Genomic DNA, 25046 nt, shown 5'->3' on the forward strand with positions numbered 1-25046 from the left:
ATTCTCTGTATTTATAGGTCTGATTCTGCTTTTATTTACTTTTTTAAAGGCTTATTTATTTTTGAGAGACAGAGAGAGAATGGAAGTAGGGGAGGGGCAGGCGGGACAGAGGATCCAAAGCAGAGTCTGTGCTGACAGCAGAGAGCCGGATGCAAGGATTGAACTTACAAACTGTGAGATCATGATCTGAGCTGAAGTCAAACGCTTAACCAACGGAGCCACCCAGGCACACTAATCTGCTTTTAAACACAGATAGATTTAATTAAATCACAGTGATGATCTCCCCTACCCCACCCCCCCGCCGCCAAAGCCTAATACAAAGTAAGCTATGCTTTTGATAACATAGAAGTTAACATTTAATAGCTAAAATCCTTAATACTCATAGTTCACAATGCAGAAATAAACACTGCTTTCCAATAGTATCTGTCATTAAAATTCAGGTACAGGTTTGTTACTAAAATAAGGTTTCGTAAGCAAGGTGAAACTTCTATTTGGTACTCTCCCTATATTTTTGCTAATAAAGTGCTGGGGGAAAGAGAGTTGAAAGCCAATAAATCTATGTTACCAAAATTTTCATGGAGTTTAATGACAAATATAATTCTGTCCCTTCCAGTTTTACTAAAGAGCTCCACAATTCTGCATCATTTAGAAGTCTGTGAATAATTCTGACATCCAAGTTTATTGTAACCTTCAGAAAGAATTTTCTCAAGTGATAAAAATTTCTAACTTGTCAAACATTTAGTTTTATTTCTCAGGCAAGTTATACTGGCAAGTACATCTATGGGACACAATATTTATCTGTTCTCCTTGATCATGTGGACAGGGAGTTTTCAACTAGGCAACAAAATATAAAACATATCACAAAATAGTATACTTTGCAAAAACATGGAACTTTCAAACATATCCTATCCAAGTACTCATGTTAAATCCTTTAAAAAATAATATCAGTAAAGCATGGAGGAAAATGGAACGTATGCTTCTTTACACACAATAAAGGAAAATAATGAGTCCTTAAGTATCATTAGGATGAGAAGATTCTCAGTCCCAAAGAGAAGCAACAGACGTGTTGGGGGGAGGAATTGGCATAGAATAAAATAGCAAATATCACACTGAGTAGGAAAAAAATTAGCTAATTACATGCTTTCATCTCTGCTTACCAGAGGAGTAAAACCTAATTTTAAAGAAATGGAAAAGCTTAATGAATGCCAAGAGTATTTTTTTTTTTCATGCACTATGGCTCTTTGGCATAGAATCTATATGCATTTATCCAGATGTTATGGGTGGAAATTGTGGGATTTAATGGTAACTGGAAGTGCGTTTGAAGTACAGAACAGTAATAAAATGAGAACGGATGAGTATGCTTGAAAAAAAAATTCTATTTTATTCTTAAAGGAATTTAGGATCATACTGTGTTGTAAGTGCCAAAACATATTGGAGATAAAGACGCAAACACAAAATTGCCTTTTTCTTAAAATTCCACGCTTGAAATAAAGTTGATATAAAGTTACAGTAGAGTGAAATTGCCTAAAAACAGTTTTGATGTGAACTATTTAATGGGTCTCTAAAAGATACATTTTAATAACATATGGAATATAAAGCTCTTTTTTTCTGACTGTGCTCCAGTGAGTATCCCTTCTATGTGACATGAGAGTGAAATGAGTACCACATGGTGGTTAAGAGCATGAACTGTGGAACCTGCAGGCAGGGGATAAAACTCAGTTCTATCACATGTGAACTGTGTCACACTGGACATGTGACTAACCTTTCAGACCTCAGTTTCCTCCTCTGCAAAAGGTAAGAGCACCCCCGTTAAAGAATTGCTGTGAGGATTAAAGTCGATTAATGCAAATGATTGGGATTATTATTACCAACAGGTTCTGTGCAGAGTTTACTGGGTTGAGTATGATTATACTGACCATCCATATGGACCACTTCTGATGCCACGCGGGTATATTCTTCTTGTCTCATGAATGATATAAGCTCAGATGATGCCTCGAGGCTGTGTTAACACTGTTGAGTGACCACGAAGAGATCACTGTGGTTGCTGAGGAATGGAGAGGACACTGCACTAAAATTTATTTACCTTGTGTGGGGCAATAATAATTACCTGTGTATATTTGGATTAAAAACTAAAAGAGGGGCGCCTGGGTGGCGCAGTCGGTTAGGCGTCCGACTTCAGCCAGGTCACGATCTCGCGGTCCGTGAGTTCGAGCCCCGCGTCAGGCTCTGGGCTGATGGCTCAGAGCCTGGAGCCTGTTTCCGATTCTGTGTCTCCCTCTCTCTCTGCCCCTCCCCCGTTCATGCTCTGTCTCTCTCTGTCCCAAAAATAAATAAACGTTAAAAAAAAAAAAATTAAAAAAAAAAAAAAAACTAAAAGAAAAGGGGAAAATTTTGATTCCCTCAAAAATCCCATAGGAATTAAAATTTGAAATATTTTATGAAGAAACTTAAAGTACAAATTACCTAATTCATTTTTTGAGATTTAAACTTTATTCAGAAAATATATCTGAGGAGTTATTCAATTGAATGAACTAATACAAATGTAATGTTATTCAACTAACTTCCAATTAGTTCATGCTTTATAGAACCAAGATTTTATTTGTCACTTATTTTTCTCCTTGTTTTATTCAACAGCTGAATGAGAAAAAAAGTCATTTAAAATTATATGAGGATCACATTAAACCTTGATATTTTTTTAACAGTTATATCATTCTGAAACCTTGTGTTCAGACTAAATGCACCATTTATCAGGGAGTAATAAAAATAAAGTTACCATTTTGATCTCCATAGGAAGCTAAATAATTTATCTAAAGCAAAACTCATGGTATCATGCTCACCATTAACTCATGTAACCATACTTTCAAAGTGATTGACAGTTGGGTTCCAAAACTTCATTATAACTCCTAGAAATAAAGAATGGATGGGGCATTTACAGATGATCTGCTCCTTTCTTCACTGAAGCAGACACAGAAAAGGAAGAGTGGCTCTCAGTTAAATAAAAAGAACCAGATTGAATGCGAAGTGACTTAGCATCTAGGCCCAGTTCTGTCATCATCTAATTTCCAAGAAAGAAGTGTGAAAAAAATTTTGTTGACAAAATTTTAAAAAATAGTAATATGACTAATAACAGGAAAAATAAATGTTTATTCCCTTGACATTATTAAAGAATAAATTTTAAAAGTGGCGGGGCGCCTGGGTGGCGCAGTCGGTTAAGCGTCCGACTTCAGCCAGGTCACGATCTCGCGGTCCGTGAGTTCGAGCCCCGCGTCAGGCTCTGGGCCGATGGCTCAGAGCCTGGAGCCTGTTTCCGATTCTGTGTCTCCTTCTCTCTCTGCCCCTCCCCTGTTCATGCTCTGTCTCTCTCTGTCCCAAAAATAAATAAATAAACGTTGAAAAAAAAATAAAATAAAAGTGGCATATAACTTCTGTTAGAAGGAAGTTCAATGGTACTGTTAACATTTCCAAAGAAACTTATTTTCTAGTTCTCATGAATATCCCCAGTGGGGCCCATCATGGTTTTACTTATTTCACATAATAGGACTCCCAAGTGTAATGGGAGGGAATATGCCAGGAAGAAAGTATCTGGTGGCCAAGGAAGGAGTTCCTTAGTACTCAGCAACAATGAACGAAATGAAGAGGAAATAGAGCGCCTACTCTGCCCAATGCAAAAGATTGAAAGAAAATCTCTATCTATTCGGCTAGTGGTGTTATATGATGGTTACATCATATAACAGTGGGAGAACAGCACAAGCAGAAATGAGAAGGAGAAAGCAGTGGGAAAAATAAAGACTACAAGAGAAAACGTCAGTGCCACCATCCAGCAAAATCAAGTTACTTAGTCCAATGCTCCACACTACACACAACGAAATCTCAAGCTATATGCACATAGCACAGCATAATGATTTAAGAAAATAGTAAAACACAGTATTTATTTGGGGATAGTTCCACTGAGAAAGGTTTAAATAAAAAAATAATATTGACTTGTCTAACATCACTTATTTTTCAGAGTTTCTCTGTAGCTGAGGCTTTAACTTTCCCTTCCAGTGATATAATGTAAATTGTTGCATTTATTATCAATTTTTATTCAATTTTCAATTTTTATTCATTTATGAAAGCTTTGGTTTCTTAGAAACCATTTTTAAAAACTAGATTGTTTCTTTACAGGTATATTATTTATCCTCAAAAAGCAGTATGAAGTAAGTCGTCAATAACAACTTGTTGATTTTATCTTCACTGATTCATGATGATGAAATTATTTACTCCTACTTACTCTAGACCTTTAACTCCTTCCCTCACATTCTAATTTAATTAAGTATTGATTTTTAATGGCAACTAAAAAATACATTATTAAATGTAAAGTTCTTTTGCTAAACTACCATCTATTGAACTGTTAAAAATGATTATATCTGGGGTGCCTGAGTGGCCAGTCGGTTAAGCGTCTGACTTCGGCTCAGGTCATGATCTCGTGGTTTGTGAGTTCGAGCCCTGCATTGGGTTCTGTGCCGACAGCTCAGAGCCTGGAGCCTGCTTCAGATTCTGTGTCTCCCTCTCTCTCTGCCCCTCCCCTGCTCATGCTCTGTCTCTGTCTCAAAAGTAAATAAAACATTAAAAAAAAATTTTTAAAAAGATTACATCTAAGCCATTTGTGTAACATTACGCGTGAATATATTTTACTTCCAAATATTATCACTAAATTAAAGTAGTGAAATTTACTGGTATATCCCCAATTTAAGCAAACTAGTACTAAAACGCATCGCCAGCGTAAAATTTTAGGAATATATTGTAGTACACTCAAAGAGTTCCTTCTTTCCTTCTTTCTTTTCCATTTCTGCTGCCAGTCCCATACTTCAGTTTCTGATTATTTCAAGATTATGCAGTTTAAGATTATGAAGTGACCTTCATGCCTACATTTTTACCCAGTTTAACTGTCCCTGTGTGTTTCTGAGAAATTAATGGTTCTAAAGCATTTACTTCATGTGTCACCCTCCTATTAAGAAACTCCATTGGCTTTCCTACGGAATAAAACCCACACTTCTATGCTCACCGAGTGTCCCACAATCTGACCATGATCTAGCTTTAGCACCGGCTGGGTTGTAGCCATACTGCCCCATGAGCTATTGTGAAACTGCTCATGATCTGTGAATATTTGACCCCATTCTCTCCATCTAGAATGCCTCTCCTTCCATTTGTATTCCCATATGTTTGAAATATTCAGCCTCAGCTATGAGCTAAATACCGTCCCTACTGAGAACTGGTATTTCTGTCACACACACTGCTTTAATCACTTCATCATAGTTTTGTGACTATGTTTTATGACTGCTTTTTGGTAAACTATTTAGCAAGGGCTACTTTGTTTTCTTTACAACCCCCTCTCTGCTCAGCATTGTGCCTTTCTCACAACACATTCATTAAATATTAAACTAAAATCGCTGAACTGATATGTCAGTGTGCCATATTTTCCTCTTTCCTGATTTTCAGGAAAGAATATTCACCTCAGAACTGAATATTCAGTGCTCTGAAATTGAGATGATCTTTAAAATATCTGAATTGTTTTTATTGAGATATAACTGACACATAATATGAATTGCATGTGTGCAACATACATTGCAAAATGGCCACCATAGTAAGTCTAGTGTCCTAGTATCACCATATAAACTTACATGATATGCAGTGCAGTATTGTTGGCTCTATCACCGTGCTGTACTGTTACATCCCTGTGACTTACTTATTTTATGATTGGAAGTTTGTATCTATTGATACCCATATCCCATTTAGCCCACTCCCAATGCCTTTCCTGCTGGCAACCACCAAATCTGTTCTCTGCATCGATGGGATTTTTTTTTTTTGTATGTTTACTGTGTTTTTTTAGATTCAACATACAAGTGAAATTATAAGGTATTTGTCTTTCTCTGTCTGACTTCTTGCACCTAGCATGATACCTTCAGGTTTCATCCATGTTGTCACAGACAGCAAGAGTTCATTATTTTTTCCATCTGGGTAGTGTTCCATTGTGTATATACACACCACATCTTCTTTAGCCATTCATTCATCAGTGGACACTTTGGTTGTTTCTATATTTGGCTATTGTGAATAATGCTGCAATGAACATAGGGACACATACATCTTTTCAAATGAGTGGTTCTGTTTCCTTCAGATAAATACCCAGAGTGGAATTGGTGAATCATACGGCAGCTCTATTTTTAGTTTCATGAGGAAATTCCATACTGTTTTCCATAGCAGGTATACGAGTCTACATTCCCAGCAACAGTGCACAGGGTTTCTCTTTTCTCCACAGCCTTGACAATACTTGTTATTTCCTATCTTTTTGATAATAACCATTGTGACTGGTGTGAGGTGGTATCTCATTGTGGTTCTGATTTGCATCTCCTAATGATTAGTGATGTTGAACATGATCTTTTCCTGTGCCTTTGGCCTCACCATGAGGGCAGGATCCCGGCAACAGGAGAGTGCAAGGGTGGAGCCGGTGGTGCTAAAAAGGTACAGGGAAAGTGCAAAAATATTCCCTGCCAATGCCTTCAGCCCTGGAGAGAATTCCGACAGACCCTTGTCTCCCTGGCAGGTGCTGTAAGTGTAATCAATGAAACTCCTTCACGTATGGTGTAGACGCTTTTCAATCCACTGCTTTTGGGCTGGATCTCAGGGTGAATAACCCTGAACAGTCTAGCCAGAATGAAATATAAAACCAGATATAATGCAATTTTCAGCGTCTTTGCGTCAGAAGTTCATGAGGTGGTGAAAGGTGATGTTTGAAAAAATTATGGTTTGATTTGCATAATTCGTTAAATCTCCATATATGACCTTTTTATATAGCCTATTAGCTGCTCAAACATTTGACATTTCTTATTTGCTAAGTTTAAATAATTCAAGCGATGAATTTTCCATCCAATGACAATTGTTTTTGTCTAACTATCATTTTATTAGAACCAGAATTTACTCTGCTGTTGCTGTTTTACCCAGTGAACATTTGCATAATGCTAAACATTTGTTGTCCATGTCTTTTGTTCACACCCTTCAAATTCTTTTAGCCCTCTTCCCTCTTACTCATCGGTTGGCCTCACTGAAAAGATTTAGTTCTTTTCATCTGTTTGAATAAATCAATACCATATTTTTAACAGAACCTTTCTAATCTTCATGTATTATTCTTTGTATTTCCACCAACTTTTAGAAGACTTTCTGATATAAATGTACCCAGAATAATACTCAGTGTGGTTTTACAAGAGAAATATAGAAACAATAATTATCATAACATTAATTATTCGAGGGCAAAAATTGGCTTCAAACAAGGGTTCCTTTATCAAACCGCATAATTAAGACAAACCTGTTCTCTATTACTTGATAGAGTTTGGCAGAGGAAGACTTTGAACTGTGAACTGAAGAAGAGAAGGGAAAGAATCACGAACAGATAGTTTACAGATGTGCTTCCTAGATTTTTGCTAGTGTATGCTGAAGTCACAAAAATAACTTATAATTGCTTCTTGAATTTCATATGCTCTTTTCTGTCAGCATGCAAAAGTTTCCCTTGACATAATTAATTTAACATTAAATCCTGCCTTCTCCCTCTTGTTTGTGAATGGAACAACCACACATATTGATCAATATGTATCTTTGACCATCTAACATCCTTTTACACAACTGAGAGTAAGCACTAGGTACACAGAATTTCATGGCGGCCTGTAGAACCTATGCATGAGTGGAGACTCAGACTTGGTGTGGTGGTTGCCTCTCAATTTCTCCTCCCAAATAAGTTTTACATGTTTGCAAAAACGAAAACGTCACGTGCCAAGGTTGTGCATGCTCACTAGTGTAAAACTTGTGAAGCTTAAAATATAAGAGAATTTTAGAAAATATTCACCATACATTATGTGAAAAATACCCTCAACATAAGCATATTAAGTCTTGTTTAACAATATTGTAAAATGATTTAAAACAACAAAATATGGATTTTATTATGTATAAAGCCTTTTCTAGGTGAAAAGACCTAATGAGACACAAATAAGCAGCTGACCCTCACTTTATTTATTTTAAAATGTTTATTTATTTTGAGACAGAGAGAGAGAGAGAGAGAGAGAGAGAGAGAGAGAGAGAGAGAGAAAACAAGCAGGGGAAGGGCAGAAACAGAGGGAGAGAATCCCAAGCAGGCATCACGCTGTCAGCATAGAGCCTGACCTGGGGCTCAATCCCATGAACCGTGACTTAAAGACTGAGCTAAAACCAAGAGTTAGACACTTAACCTACTGAGCCTCCCAGGCACCCCAGCGGACCCTCAATTTAAAATGAATCAAAATCCACCCACTTGAGCATCTATGTCTACACAACTCTGCAAGACTGCTGGCTTTGTCTCTTGCTTTTAAGAACATTTTTGCCATTAGAATTAGTTCTCATAATTATACAACAAAGACAGATCTTTTTCTCCAGTGGTATAAATTTTGTAACTATTACTTTGGGGCAGAGGCCAAAGAGAGGCCTATTTTATTCTTTGTTAAACTTCAGCATGCCAGTGAACTAAGAGCTTTCCATCTTCACAGCCCAGAGAACATATTGCTAAAAATGAGACACAACTGCTATAAATTGCTTTACTCAACAATCATTTATTATAAATCTTCTTGGTACTTGGCACTAAATTAAATGCTGAGAACACAGGGGAACATAAACACATAAATACATGCACACATACACCCTCCCCACTCAGTTTCTGTCCTGTGAGACTCTCAGTTTAGTCAGGAATATAGGCGCACAACCATATTATTTCAATACATGCAGAGCCTGGTACACAACAGTAAGATTTTGGACGGTGTTTTTAAGAAATGCAGAGTTACAGAATGATTTTAACTTGGGAAGTTAAATGATCATGTTAAAAGTGGGGAAGATGGCTTGTAACGCTAAAGATGCATTGGAGTAAGAGAGAGAAGAGGCATTACTTTAATCGTACTGTCTTTATTTTTTATCTCAGAAGAGAAAAAAGAAAAGAAAAAGGAATGCAACAGAGAAAAGGGGGTGAAGCATCAAGGAGAGCTTTAAGGGTGGAAAGTAAGGTGGAATAATGTCATAGGAGAAAAAGCAGGAAAGAGGTAACAGGTAAAGGGGGAGGGGGAAGAGATGGGCATCATGTTCTTGCTGCTTTCTATGTGTCCATAGCCAGATTAAGGGCACAGAGAGCAGGGCACTCAGGCCACCCCTCTACTAGGGACTACCAAAACATGACACGAACAGGGCCAAATTGTAGTGGCTGCTAGTTAGCTAAAGTGTTTCCTTATAACTGCTAAAATATACATTGAAATGATATCTCCCAAAGAAGGCAGAATCTTGACAAGAAATTAAAACTAACTAAATAAAACCCTCTTTACATTCATCAATCCTGCATTCATCATTATGTCTTTAATAATAACAGGTTGGTGGGACAAAAAACTATTAGCTTGCTTGCTCTACCAAATGATCAACTTTGCTGGGGATGCTCCATGTCTCTGTCAATCCCTGAATATGCATTTAGATATTTTCTCCTTTCTATAGGAACAAAGAAGGGAAAGCAGAGGCTAAAGAGGAGGAAGCTGTTTGGTGAAAGAGAAACATTGGCTTTAGTCTAACCGCACATTAGTACAAGAGCATCTAATATAATTTTTAAAAAACTGACAATCTTTATATATTTTGGATACTAACCCTCTACCAGATATGTCATTTGCAAATATCTTCTCCCATCCAGTAGGTCGTCTTTTAGTTTTGTTGACTGTTTCCTTTGCTGTGCAGAAGCTTTTTATTTTGATGTAGTCTCAATAGTTTATTTTGCTTTTGTTTCCCTAACCTCAGGATATGTATCTAGAAATATGTTGTTACACTTGATGTCAGAGTAATTCTTGTCATGCTCTCTTCTAGGATTTTTATGGTTTCTGGTCTCACTCTTAGACCCTTAATCCATTTTGAGTTTACTTTTGCATATTATGGAAGAAAGTGGTCCAATTTCATTCTTTTGCATGTACCTGTGCTGTTTTTCCAACATCATTTGTTGAAAAGACTTTTTCCCATTGCATATTCTTACCTCCTTTGGTGAAGATTAATTGGCCATATAATTGTGGGTTCATTTCTAGGCTTTCTATTCTGTTCCATTGACCTATATGAAGCTTCCTCAAAAAATTAAAAATAGGACTATCATATGATCCAGTAATCACACTACTGGGTATTTCCCCAAAGAATATGAGAATGCTAATTTAAAGGATACATGCATCCCTAAGTTTATTGCAGCATTATTTATAATAGCCAAATTATGAAAGCAGCCCAAGTGTCCATCAACAGATGAATAAATAAAGAAGATGTGGTGTATATATACAGTGGAATATTGTTCAGCCACAAAAAGAATAAAATTTTGCCATTTGCAACAACATGGATGAATCTAGAGAGTATAATGCTAAGTGAAATAGGTCAGTCAGAGAAAGACAAATATCATATAATTTTACTCATATGTGGTTTTTAAGAAACAAAACAAACAAATAAAGGGGGGAAAATACACAAACCAAAAACCGGACTCTTAAGTATAGAGAACAAACAGATGGTTACCAGAGGAGAGGTGGGTGTGGGGATGGATGAAATAGGTGAAGGGGATTAAGTGTGCACTTTTCATGATGAGCACTGAGTAATATGTGGAACTGTTGAATCACTGTATTGTACACCTGAAACTAACAACATTGTTTGTTAACTAGAATTAAAATTATAAACTTAATGATAAAAAAAGACAGAAGCAGTGTCATAGCACAACTCCCTGGGATTTTGGAGCAAAACACCGCTTTCTCTTGCAAAGAACTATTTGATTGTTAAAAGTAAAATATGAATTAAGTACAATAAACCTTCCCACTTCTCTTGACTTTTCTAAATTATATTCGACAACAGAAACCAAAATTATAACACTGTCTAATGTGGGTCTAAATGTATGTAGAGGAAATGTTTAAGATAATCATATTATAAACAGAGGTGTGTAAAGTAACATAAGGTTTCTATTCTATTCTATTCTATTCTATTCTATTCTATTCTATTCTTTTTTATTCTAACTGCTAAAATGACAATACCAGTAAACTGTGATTTTATGGATACAAAATGTAATAAAGTAACCACTAAAAAGCTATGTGAAAAGACATGCTAAAAAACAATATGAATCAAAATGGAGTTCTAAATAATTTCAAGTAGAACATAGGAAGGCAGGATAAAGAGAAATAAATATCAGAATATGCAGAAAACTAAAGTAATAGACAAACTCTTAAGTATTGTTATATTAAATATAAAGTGTCTTATTGAACCAATTAAATGACAGAGATTGGCAGGGAAGATCAAAAGGAAATATGATCCAAATATATGTTTCCTACAAGATACTCATTTCAAATAAAACAATAAAGTCAGTTTGAAGAAAAACTCTGGAAAAGGGTCTATCAAGCAAACATAAAAGAAAATAAGAGTGACTATCCTAATAGTACATAAAGTAGAATTTAGAGTAAAGAAAACAGAGATAGAGGGACATTACATAATAAAAGGATCTTTTACACCCAAAAGATGTAATGATCCTATACAATAGAACAGCAAAAGAGTAAAGCAAAAATGAAAGAAGTGAAAGGAGAAATAGACAAACCCATAACTATTAGAGTTGGAGGCTTCAACATCCCTCTCACAATTGATAAAGCAATTAGACAGAGAACCAACAAGGATATAGTTTAGTGCAACATCATTAACAAACAGGCTCTAATCAAAATTTATAGAACAGTTCATTCAACAACAGCAGAATACACATTTTTTCAAGTACTCGTGGAACGTATACCAAGATGAATCATATCCTGGGCTATGAAACAAACCTCAACACATTTTCTAAAAACAAAATTACATGGAGTATCCTCAACCACAATTAATCCAGATAGAATTCATTAATAAAAAGAGAATAGGAAAATCCTAGAACACTTGGAAACTAAGCAATACACCATTGAATAATTCTTAGCTCAAAGAGGAAGTCTCCAGGGAAGTCAGGAAATACATCAAAAAGAATGAAAATGAAAGTATGAGACACCAAAAATTTTGGGACACAGTTAAAGCAGTGCTGAGAGAAAAATTTATAACACTTAAAAGATAGTGGAAAAGAGGTAAAGTCACAATCATCCATGCTCAAGAATCCAGAAAAAGAAGAGCAATATAAGCCCAAAGAAAATAGAAAGAAAGAATTAATAAAAAATAAAAGTAGACATTGTGGCACCTGTCTGGGTCAGTTAGAAAAGTATGCAACTCTAGATCTCAGGGTTGTGGGTTCAAGCCCCACGTGGGCATAGAGATTACTTAAAAAGAAAAAGAGTAGATATCAATGCAATTAAAAAAAAAAAAAAGAAGGAAAAATCAGTGAAATTAAAGGCATATTCTTCAAAAATATTAATAAAATTCAGCAAGGCTGACAAGAAATGAGAAAAGACACAAATTAACCATATCAGGAATGAAACAGGAAATATCACTCAGACCCTGTAGAAATCAATAGGATAATAAGGGCATACTATAAAAATTTTGATTATACCTTGAGTGTATTAATGCCAAAATCCTGATCATGACTTGTACTATAGTTTGGTGTTATTAGTATTGAGGCACTCTATACACAGGATCACTCTGTATTACTTATAACAGCTTGTAAATCTAAAATTGTCTCAATAAAAGAATTCTATTTTCTTTTTTTTTTTTAATTTTTTTCAACATTTTTTTTATTTATTTTTGGGACAGAGAGAGACAGAGCATGAACGGGGGAGGGGCAGAGAGAGAGGGAGACACAGAATCGGAAACAGGCTCCAGGCTCTGAGCCATCAGCCCAGAGCCTGACGCGGGGCTCGAACTCACGGACCGTGAGATCGTGACCTGGCTGAAGTCGGACGCTTAACCGACTGCGCCACCCAGGCGCCCCAAGAATTCTATTTTCAAAAACAAGCAAATACCTGCAATGCCTTTAATAACTATAAGAAAATTAAATGTAAGGATTTAATAAAAATATTAAAAATATGTTTATCTTGTGGCACCTGGGTGCCTCAGTCAGTTAAGCGACCAATTCTTGGTTTCAGCTCAGGTTATGATTTCATGGTTTGTGGGACTGAGCCCCAAGTCAGGCTCTGTGCTGACAGTGCAGAGCCTGCTGGGGATTCTCTCTCCCTCTCTCTCTGCCCCTCCACCACTCTCTCTTCCAAAATAAAGAAGTAACTTAGAAAATGTGATAATCTCAATATAAAGAATAAAAAATAAAAAATAAAAAAATAAAAACATGTACTTACATACTACTGTACCCTCATGGAAACTTTACATCTCTGTGGGTTATCAGGTGACTCTGGTACTGTAATTGCTCTTCATTCCTTTTTAAACTAAGGAAAATAAGATATGTATGTATACTTTTAGATGTAATTTTATTATTTATTTATACACAAATATAATTTTTATTGATATACACAAATAATATACAGTTCATCTATTTAAACTGTACAAATCAGTGGCTTTTATATATTTGTATATTCAGAGTTGTGTAATATCACTACAATCAATTTTAGAGTATTTTCATCACTCCAAAAAGAAATTTCTTACCCATTAGCAGTCACTCTTCCAATATCCCCTACCCCCAGTCCTCTACCTCCCACCCAGCTTAGGCAACTGTCTAAATATACTTTCTGTTTCTATAGAATTTTCTATCCTGGATATTTCATAGAAATGGAAACATACACCATATGATTCTTTGTGATTGGCTTCCTTCAATTATTATGATGTTTTCAAAGTACATTCCTTGGGCGACCATTATTCTGCCTCCAAAGATGTCCACATGCAAACCCTGACACCTGTACATATGTCAGGTAACACAGCAAAGAGGAATTAAAGTTGCGGATGAAATTAAGGTTGCCAATGATCCTTTTAAATGCATTTACTGAGGCTGTTTTATGGCTTATCATATGGTATGTCATGGAAAATGCCCAAGGACACTTGAAAAGAATGTGTATCTTCTGTTCTTGGATGGATGCTGTGCTCTTGAAATTCAGGGAAATATCAGAGTGACCATCATTAGGTGAAGAGATGAAAAGTTATGAGATTTACATAAATATCAGAGGACATTTACTTTTGACTCTACTTTTTAGGAGCAAGGTTACTGAGAGCGTAAGTTGTGGGTAGAGCATGGGGAAATCTTGAACGGGGTAAAGACTATGGAAATATTTTTTCTAAGTTTTAAAAAAGCAGTGGGCCATTTTTAAACTGTAGAACAAATGTTCATTTCCTTACCAAGATGAAAAACACTTGACAGCAATGTGGAAGAACGTAATTCCGAGCTATGGTAAAAAGATTCACAATTGAAGTGTTCCTAAAAGAAAACGTATCCCATATATATGGACGGTAAAATTAAATTTAATTTATCAGTGTTGGAAAAATGTCCACTGCTGATTTCCATCTCTGGCTCCTACCTTTTGGCAGCTCATTCTGTGAGAGAATACATCTCACGGAATACATTTGATTTCTTTCACTCAACCTCCTAGAACTCAGTTTGGTTGAACAGAAATATGGAGCATTTAGTTTGATAAATATGTTATAAATAGTAGCATGTGAAGTCTACATATTTGTTACTAATCTATAATATTGAATATTTTTATATTTCTTCTATAAGCTGAAAGTGTAGTTTTACAGCTAAGTTCTGAGATAACATTGGTATTCCAAAAAGTTAATCTTCTCAAGAATTTTTATTTAGATGCTTTCTCCATATGTTATAATTTCCAAATAAATTTTCTAGCACAATATGATCTTAAAAAAAGCAGAAACATCAAAGTGGAAGAATAATTTAAATGTACATTAACAAAGTTTGGGATTCATTTGAGATTTAGAAGATCTATTTAATGATCTTTTAAAGGTGAAATACTATTTCTGATATTTCTTTTTGGATGTTATAACTCAGTAGCTGGAAGTTGAGGATTGAGTTATTAAAATAGCAGTAGATGCACTGTGTTCCAACTATAGCTGCACTCTGAATGCATATGAACTACAATCTGTGGAACAACTTTGCAACCCTGCCCTTAAATGTTGTTATGACTTGGGTTCTGTTCTTTTCATCTCTCAGATATTGCTTTGAATCCTCAGGAAATCATATTGATCTAGGAACACAATTACATATGTAACCATCATTTTAACATCTATTTATGAATTTTCTAGTCTGACAAGAGCTTTGCCTGTAAGATGCCACTATATGCAAGAAAAATATTTTTTTATACTAAATTCTGATTTTAATTCAATAATCCACACTACTGGAACACAGAACCAAATGCAAGAAGTGGAGGTTTATATGGTGTGTACCTCCATGGGATCAATAATATCAATCTTGAGAATTTGACTTTATTACCACAGAGGTCTGTAGATAGATAGTAAATGCTGCTGTTTCCAAGGAGAAGTTAATCTGCCCATTTTAGTCAATCCACCTACAAAAATGAATAAAGGGCTAAGTCAAAGACAAAAAGCACCTCTATTAAGTCATAATTAGGTCAGTCAGGATTAAACAAAGGAAAAAGACAAGTTTTCTTCATAGGTGGTCATAAAATCACAAAACAGAAAGAATATTTAGTTCAGCTTATCAGCATTATTCTTAACAGATTATGAAAATAATTTTGGAATTACCCCTTTGTAATTTTAAATGGCAATTGAATTTAGTTATTTTTGTAATTTAAATAGTATCACAGGGAAAAGAAAGAGAGCCAAAGTGGGTTTTTTTGTTTTTGTTTTTGTTTTTGTTTTTGTTTTGTTTTGTTTTTTTCAGCTCTAAGCACTGAAAAGATTATGGTTTCCTGCTTTGGTTTAAAATCAAAAAGGAAAACCAGCCTAAATTATAAAGTAATTGTAAATTACAAAATGTTCTGATTTTTGCCCTGAAAGCTACTTCACAATTTTTGAAATATCAAAAATCAAATTATTTCAAAAATATTGCCAATGCCCTACATTGCTGCATGCAGTTGGTCTCCTTGTGGGTAAGACTAATGGTCATGCCAGGAGATGTTTTGCCAATTGGTCTGATGGTCTTTAAAGTCCCAATATAATATTTTTTATTTTGTTGGGAGAATGGGCACATGTGGTTATGAGAGTAGTAAGAATGGGGAGCTAGGAGAAAAATAACAACCTTATAACCCTCCCTTTGTTGCTGCTATTATACTTCTAATGAGAACCATTAGATGCTACTCATCCAGATGAAAACTAGCCACACATCAATTTCATCACCCATTAAGTTGACACGTCTCATTTTATAGCTCTCCACATTGTAAATGCTAGAAATTTGTAAAAGATGTCAATTCTTTTTTTTTTTTTCAGAACTTTTTTTTCAAATATTCTTATAAGCATGGGTAATATAATTTAAAAACCTGTAGTCAGGGGCATCTGGGTGGCTCAGTGGTTTAAGGCTCTGATTCTTGATTTTGGCTCAGGTCATGATCTCACAGTCATGAGATGGAGTTCAGTGTCAGAGCTCTGTGCTCAGCTGGACCCGGCTGGGATTCTCTCCCTCCCTCTCTCTCTTGCCCCTCCCCTGCTCCTTTCTCTCTTTCTCTCAAAATAAGTACATAAACATTTTCAAAAAACCTATGGCCATTGGATATTAAAATTCAAATTCATGTGTTCTCTACATGTTTCAGGTCTAGAACATGTTTTATTATGAATAGATAATGTAGTAAGAGCCCTCTTAGACTGAATTTGGTCAGTATTGCATTTCTAATGCTCTTTCCTTACTAGTTTTTGGTCTTAAATTTCTTCTTTTCTGACAAATTTGACCCTATTCAAATTTACTAATGAACCTAATATTTTCCCATTGAATCAGAAAGATAGGTTCATCGCATTTTACAATTAAAAAAAAACTTCCATGGGAAAATGTGTGAGATTTTAAATCTCCATAGTGTATATTCATGTACTTTCAAACCCCAATTCTTTTTTGGCTTGCAATGTGAAAACTGGCTATTTGTGTTACATAATTTATCTGGGCAGGAATGCACACTGAGTAATAGCTATTATGTAGTTGATGACATCTAGGACCTGGGTCAGAGGATCTGAATTCCAGTCTTTTTCTGCCACATTTAGCTACATTAATTTGCATGATAACAGCCTCTTCACTCAATTTCCTTCTCTGTAAAAGATTAATAAATGCTAAAGTAACAGTAGCATGATAGTGATTTAAAAGGGCATATTACGATGATGTCATTCTGGAAATTTTAAGCGCCCTAAACTCTAGCGGGAATTAAAGAAAAGTAGATCTTTATGGTGGAACAATGGGCTAAAATTAAGAGATAATACTGCTGTATGTTGAACTCCGTTGCTATAGTAGAGAATACTGAGTCTTCAATTAGCTGATTATATGAAAAATACGTGGGGTTTTAGTTGACAACTGCATCCCTATAAGTGAAAAGCGTGATTTCATTGCTTAAAAAATCATGAAAGCTCATGTTGCATTGGAGGTCATATTGAAAACAACAGAAATCATTATCTGAAGAACTGAGGTGTTGCCAGAATCACTGCAGTGAACTTTTAAGTGATTAGATGTTTCCCTGCCTTTAATAGCACCCACTTTCCAATTTCTTTCACACCGGCACAAAAGGATATTTTGAAATTTTAACACAACACTTTCCATCTTAAAATCAGTCTGTGGCTCTCTATTGCTTTAGGCAAAAGTGTACAAATTCATCAGCATGACATACATTCCCCTGGGGTAAGACTGCTGTTAATCTCCTGGCCTCATCTGTGCCCACTCTCTCTGTTCCTCTCACCCTGGAGACACAAACTGAAACAAACTATCTTGTCACACCAGGGTGTCTCAGTTCCTCATGTCCTTACCCACTAGTGGATCCTCTGCCTGGATTTCTCCTCACCCTGTTCCGATCTTCACACTTGACTCAGTATCCTTGGAGTAATCCTTATTATCTTTCAAGATGCAATTTTTAAATTTTTTTTTAACATTTATTTATTTTTGAGGCAGAGAGAGACAGAGCATGAACGGGGGAGGGGCAGAGAGAGAGGGAGACACAGAATCGGAAACAGGCTCCAGGCTCTGAGCCATCAGCCCAGAGCACGACGCGGGGCTCGAACTCACGGACTGCGAGATCGTGACCTGGCTGAAGTCGGACGCTTAACCGACTGAGCCACCCAGGCGCCCCTCAAGATGCAATTTAATCATCAATGTGCTTTAAGAACTACTTTGGGTTAAGTGAGCTCTCTTATGTTTATTTTTTTAAGGGGAAATTTTATTTATTTTTATTTTTCTGTGGTAAGAACACTTATCATGAGATTTACCCTCTTAACAAATTTTACAGTGCACAATACCATATTGTTAAGTATAGGCACTCTATTGTACAGTAGATCTCTGGAACTTATTCATTTAGAATGACTAAAACTTCACACCCACTGAACAGCAACTCCTCACTTCCCACACCCCCCAAAGCCCTGGCAACTACTATTGTATCCTCTACTGTGAGTTTGACTATTTTAGATACCTCCTATATGTGGAATCATACAGTATTTGTCTTTCTGTTATACCCTGTCCTAGTGTTTATAATACTTACAGATGTTTTTCTGACTGCTATTTTGCAAGCTGTCATGTCTATCTCATTTCTTATAACCCTAGAATCCAGCTCATTCCCAAGCACACTCACAGTGCTAAATAAATGTGAATGTGTATGCGTTTTAAGATAAATGATGAATATATATCCGTATATGGATATGGATATACATGAATACATATGGAATGATATGGATATATATGGACAGGTATGAATATCCTTTGAGCAATAGTGGGCAGAATCAAAGAGTGTAAGTTGTATGGATAAATGTACTGTAAATTTTCAAAAATAAAAAATAAAAGGATTGGATAGTCATCTAGAAGTTAAGTTGTAGAGGAGATTGCTTAATTGCATGAAAGATTAGATCGAATAATATCCAAATAATAATTATAATAATGAAATAGCAGCGATAATTTTATTCATATGTTGCCTCCCACAGCAACTGATGAGCCCTCGTTATGTGCCAGACTCTATGCTAAGTGTTTTATATAGCTTTTCTCATTTACCAGCCAAAATATAAAAGGAAGCTCAGACATATGAATTAATTTGCCCTTGTAACATGATTAAATGAGTGAAAAGAAATTCAAACTCAGTTTGATCTGAGTTCTAAGCTTTTGCTTTCCTACCTAGTTTGTTCCACATACTTCTTTGCTTCCTGCATTCCTGCAGCAGCTGAGAGGCCAAAACCTGAGGCCACAGTATATTGCCTAATAACTGTGTAATACAAGAAACATGGGCCAAGACCTAGGCTAGCATCAAGGGAACAGGAAAATTGAAAAGGCACCATGAAAATAAGATAGATTCCTAGAACCCAGAAATCTTGGGGAAGAGGAACAGGAGTTGAGGTTCATCTCCTTTCACCCTCTTTAAAACAACAACAACAATAACAACAAACCCTGGAGCTGTTATCTTTATACATTTCAGCAACAAAAAGCTTTCCTTGGATTCTCTCATCCCTTTGGTACCACCCCCAACTCCACTCATTCTACCTATATTCTCCTGTCTAATTTTTTTTAACTAGCAACAAAGCTTTTCAGTTTACACTAGCACATAAAAGTTGGAGAGTTACACCTTAGTCCCAGAATGACCCTTGAATTTATTAAATTGTTAATATCCAAAATATTTTTCATTTTTTCATTTTTTTGTGGAAAGTAAAATGATGGCTGTACTGCACCTCATCATTTCCTGGATTTGTATATAATATATTTGTTTTCCTATCTCTACCTTTAGCCTGTAGCATAAATACAAGAAATTTGAGTTTGGGGCCAAACTTTGGAAATAGTAAGAAGGGAGTCCATTAAAATCTTTGTTCTTAGGTCAGTAGACATAATGAAAATGAATATTCCAGCTGCTGTTATAGCCACTCTAACAGTGGCAAGGAATAATATGCCTTGTGGATTGCAGATAAAGGCTATATAATTCAGCAACATTCAGTCCTAGATCTGATTATACAACCTTCCTCCAGGAATGCTGTTCTTCCCTTCCCCATCAGGCACTCTTTGCCATTCCTAACTCTCCTTCATTTCTTTAAATGTTTATTTCTTTATTTTGAGAGAGAAAGAAATTGTGTGACCACGGTAGGGGCAGAGAGAGGGAGAAAAAGAATCCCAAGCAGGCTCCATGCTGTCAGCACAGAGCCTGATGCCTGGCTTGATCCCACCAACTGTGAAATCATGACCTGACCTGAAATCAAGAGTCAGACACTTAATGGACTGAGCCACCCAGGCACCACCCCCATCTCTCCTTTAAATTACTCCCCAATGCTTACCTCAATAATCAATTTGCTTTACCAGAGCAAATTTTGTTTTGTTCTGTTCTGTTTTAAAGATTTTATTTTTAAGCAATATTCACACCCAATGCAGAGCTAAACACAACACTTCAGATCAAGAACTGCATGCTCTACTGACTGAGTCTGCCAAGCACCCCTATCCGAGCAAAGTTACGTTATAGTGTGTTCTTATTATACTCCTCAATGTTTAACAACTTTCTTCAGTTTTATACTCCAAATTATATTGACTTCAATTCAAACTAAATTCTGTCTCATTCTGAGATGAATGAAAACAAATACGTTTTCTACTACTCAATAATTTGTAAATCTTATCATGGGTAATATTTCATTTTCTGTCAAAAAACTTTTTCATTAACAAAATGTGACTCAGCAAATATCAAAATGATTTTCTTAAAGCATCTATAGCACATTGCTTATAAGATTCTGTTTAATTTTTCCTTATCATGAGACACTGGTGTCAGAAGCATTATTTAGTTATTTTGGTGGTGTATGTGTTTATAAATATGTATGTTATATAAATACATAATATGTAATTAAATTATAGTTATTTAAATATATAATACTATAATCCAGACCTATTTAAAATATTTTTCTCTATCCATTATACTTCATACTTCTCAAAATGATACTTCCCATCCACAGATCAATCTTCTGGTGAACATCATCTTTCTTATTCACTGACATAATATTTGAAAAAATATATATTTTATATACTATATATAAAATATATAATATATATGGTATGATATATAATATATATGATATGATAGAAAAATTTTAAAATATATATGAATTACAGTTATGTTTTAGCAACTACGGATGAAATGCAACGACTGGTATAAAGAATTCCAATTTGGGGCACCTGGGTGGCTCAGTCGGTTGAGCAGCCGACTTCGGCTCAGGTCATGATCTCGTGGTCCGTGAGTTCGAGCCCCGCGTCAGGCTCTGCACTGACAGCTCGGAGCCTGGGGCCTGCTTCGGATTCTGTGTCTCCCTCTCTCTGACCCTCCCCTGTTCATGCTCTGTCTCTCCCTGTCTCAAAAATAAATAAACGTTAAAAAAAAATTAAAAAAAAAAAAGAATTCCAATTTGATCTTACCACTGTCATTTAAAATTTGTTTTAAATGTTTATTTAGTTTTGAGAGAGAGTGAGAGATAGACAGAGAGCAAGCGGGGGAGGGGCAGAGAGAGAGGGAGACACAGAATCTGAAACAGACTCCAGCACAGAGTCCGACAAGTGGCTCGAACTCATGAGCCGTGAGAGCATGACCTGAGTTGAAGTCAGACGCTTAACCGATTGAGCCACCCAGGCACCCCACTATTACTGTGATCTCTGTGTCACATAGTAATGTTCTGAATTCAGTCCAAAAGTCAGCATCTCACATGATTTTTTTAGTTTTTCTGGCCCACAGTTCTAGCTAAGAACATCCAAAGATCATCTATAGATGCAAATAGAGCTAAATGGGGAAACTGGGTTTTTAGGGAAATCTCTAACTGAAAGCAAAAGGTACTCTTTTTCCTAACAATGTAATACCTGTCTCAGTCAAACTTGCAATCTGACCAAGTAAGTACAATGAAAAGGACTGAGAGCCTCATTTTACCCGTGAAGTATCCTGGTGTACAAAGAGTAGCCTTCAGGCATACACTGTTATGGACAATGAAATATATATTTCTGTGATATGATGTGCTCTCCTTCAGGTTCTGACCAAAAAAGCCAACATGAAAACGGGACCTCGTGAACTCAGGCTCTAATTCTGGAGAGCTTCACTTTTGTTGGGATTAAAATCATCAGAGAATAAAAGTCTGATGTAAAAATATTCTTTGACACCTTAGAATAACCCTAGAGGTTACTAAAGATAGTAATGTTGTGTATACTTCAGAAGACTCATAATTCTGTCCCCCAAAGAATTTGGAACTTTTTTTATATGGTAGATTTTAGTGCAGAATAAAGAAGAGAAAAATCTATTTTCTAATCTTTTAAAGATAGTTCTTAGGTGTATATGTTACTGAAACCTGTTATTTAATACATTAAATGTAAATATATACCTAAGAATTTATACTATTTATACTAATCAAATTACAGTAATCCAAAGATATTTTTCTGAATATTTTACAATACTTTAAAGATTCTGAGTATTTAAAGTATTAACATTTCTTCTTGAATTATTTCACTTAATAAACTTGAGGGTCCGTTAGACATAAGGCACTGTAGAATTCCAGGAAAATAAATATATGACCACCTTCAAGGAATGTGTAGCCTTTTCAAATAACTTATATGAAATTGTATTAAAGTAATTACTCATTTAGGGGCACCTGGGTGACTCAGACGGTTAAGCATCTGACTTCAGCTCAGGTCATGATCTTGTGGTTTGTGAGTTTGAGCCCTTGTCAGGCTCTGTGCTGACAGCTCAGAGCGTGGAGCCTGCCTCGGATTCTGTGTCTCCCTCTCCCCTGCTTGCGCTCTGTCTCTCTCTCCCTCTCTCAAAAATAAATAAATATTTTTTAAAAAATACTCGTTTAAACTAGATATAGAGAGATAACATAATATTTTATTCTTTGTTCTTAACAGATAAAACTTTGTAAAGTCTACTTGCTGATTGTTGCTCTTTCCTAAAGGTCAAAGATTCGTATTTCCAATCTTTCCCCTGTCTCCAAGTATGTTTGTCCACTAACTGTGAAAAGATGTGGAAATGAATTTCAAAAATGTTTCATCCTGTAATTATGCTCTTGAGGACAGTACAGACCTTTCACCCTTAGATGACTACACACATGCCCAGAATAGAAGCTGACATAAACCAGACCTTCCACTTCCCTTGAGCAGCAGCAGGATCTGTACCAAGGCTACCCCAAGTGGGCAACAGCCTTTCTTCTCTTTTTCGGTCACCCTCTTTCTTTCATCCTCCAGATCCTCTCTGATTGCAATGAGTTGCTTTTTAAACCACTGGAAGAATGTTATTTATAGACATAATTTATAGATATTTGGAAGTTCTAATTTTAGTTTCTCAACATTCTGAAATAATTTGATAACAGGTTTTTTTTTTTTTTTTTTTTTTTTAGGTAATCCAAAAGTCTCCAAATCCTTTTTCACCTAATGTAACTGTATTGTGTCCAGAGCCATCTGCCATAATTCTGAAGATGATCAGAACACATATCTTTTTTCTTGGTCACTCCTATCTCCCCACTGAACTCCTGGCTTGCTTTAATCACCACTACCTCATTGCTCACTGTTCATGGTGGGCACCATTCTTTCCCTGCACCAGCTAGTCCCAAGTGTGGACATAAATCACTCTGTAAGACTCCATTAACACACGGCTAGTGTGTGCATGAGACTATATGGAAAACTTGAAGATGATGGAGGAGAATCACAACACAGAACATAGATATCATGTTTCTTAAGTTTTTCATCCATTTGCATAAAATAACTCTCTTTTGTGTCTGTCACTCTCCTTAAGAGTTTGTCTGAATTGAAAGAGGCTCACTGCTTACCATTTTTCCTTCCCATCCTACTAACCAACAACATACAGAATAAACCCACATGCAACAAATCAAACAAACAAATAAACAAAACAGACAGTCTTCTCTCTAAGATTAACACCATTTACTTCACTACACGGGGAATTTATGTATTTTCTTAACTTCTCCCTATAGATGCTTCACTTCCTAGAACTGAAATGCCCACTTAAAAGCTTTCTCAGAAACGAGTTTTGTCACTACAGAAGATGTAAGGAATTACACAGGCAATGCTGAGATTTCTTAAACATTTTTTCCTCCTCCTTTCACATGATGCTGCATTTCTCTATTGCAAAATCTCTGTCTCACTTTCTACCCAGGAGAAATATACCCTCCAAATAATATTTCTAAGGAATGGTAATCCTGTTCTCTGGGAAAGGACAGTAGCAAGCAAACCATCTGAAATAAAAGTGAGTCACTTGGAAGAGTCATTTCTCCCGATTGGAAGAAAGTGTTAAAACATGACACCAGGGAAACTCAAGCTTCATATTGGATTGAGAGTTTTGAGCACTTGTATTTTCTAAACTAAGCTAACAAATACACGAATTATCTACAGGCTCATTAATCTTTTGCCTTTGAGCCAACGGTTGAAAATAAGTCCTTGGCAATGATCTATCTGCTCCAATCTCTGTGTGCCAACTTCATCTCCCATCATTTCTAAGCCAAAATGATCTCCAGACCAAAAGGCAATACTTACCATCCAGGTCAAAGAGCTACAATCAATAGAAGCTACTCTGGGCTCCAAAATTCTTTCTCCTATCCCCGTATGTGCACACATTCTTCCAGTCTTCCTTCTTCCCATTTCTCCCATGAAAACTGTCCCTCCTCTGTTTCCTAATGCATACTCTTAAGTTGGGGGAGGAAACCTGTGGGTAAAGGAGAATAGGAGGGAAGGCAGCAATGCTCACTGTCCTTTTCTCCCTAAGATGGAGATTTTTACCATACTTAACAACATTTTCCTGGCTCTAATAGGTTTACTTGACAACTTTGTAAAATTGCATTTCTAAGGCAGCTTATCACTGTTTTCTTATTTCATGTTCTTGAAACTTTCCAGAACCCTTAACCAAGGAGGTTTCGGTAAATGGAGTTAGCATTTGGGCCCTGCAAAGAGTCAGAGACAAAAATAGCAGTAGTTACTCGGTCAACAATATTTATGCAATACTTAACCGTCTGGGCCCACA

General features: G+C 36.0%; 1 long non-coding RNA gene across 4 annotated transcripts in view; it reads right to left on the reverse strand.

Annotated features, from left to right (window-relative positions):
- LOC121030814 (uncharacterized) overlaps nucleotides 1–24830 on the reverse strand; it is a 44997-nt gene extending 20167 nt beyond the window's left edge. For 2 of the 4 annotated variants that reach the window (XR_005790428.1, XR_005790427.1), the window contains exons 1-2: nucleotides 24563–24830; nucleotides 13287–13373 (exon numbers count right to left, since the gene is read on the reverse strand). This is a non-coding gene — a long non-coding RNA (uncharacterized LOC121030814). Of the gene's footprint in view, nucleotides 1–1916; nucleotides 2011–2773; nucleotides 2904–13286; nucleotides 13374–24562 lie in introns of all 4 variants that reach the window. The other 2 variants (XR_005790425.1, XR_005790426.1) reach the window with 2 other exon arrangements.
- Between the last annotated feature and the right edge of the window lie 216 nt (nucleotides 24831–25046).

Source organism: Herpailurus yagouaroundi, unplaced genomic scaffold (genome assembly GCF_014898765.1).
Source record: "Herpailurus yagouaroundi ecotype Mexico unplaced genomic scaffold, PumYag 140, whole genome shotgun sequence".
Taxonomy (NCBI): domain Eukaryota; kingdom Metazoa; phylum Chordata; class Mammalia; order Carnivora; family Felidae; genus Herpailurus; species Herpailurus yagouaroundi.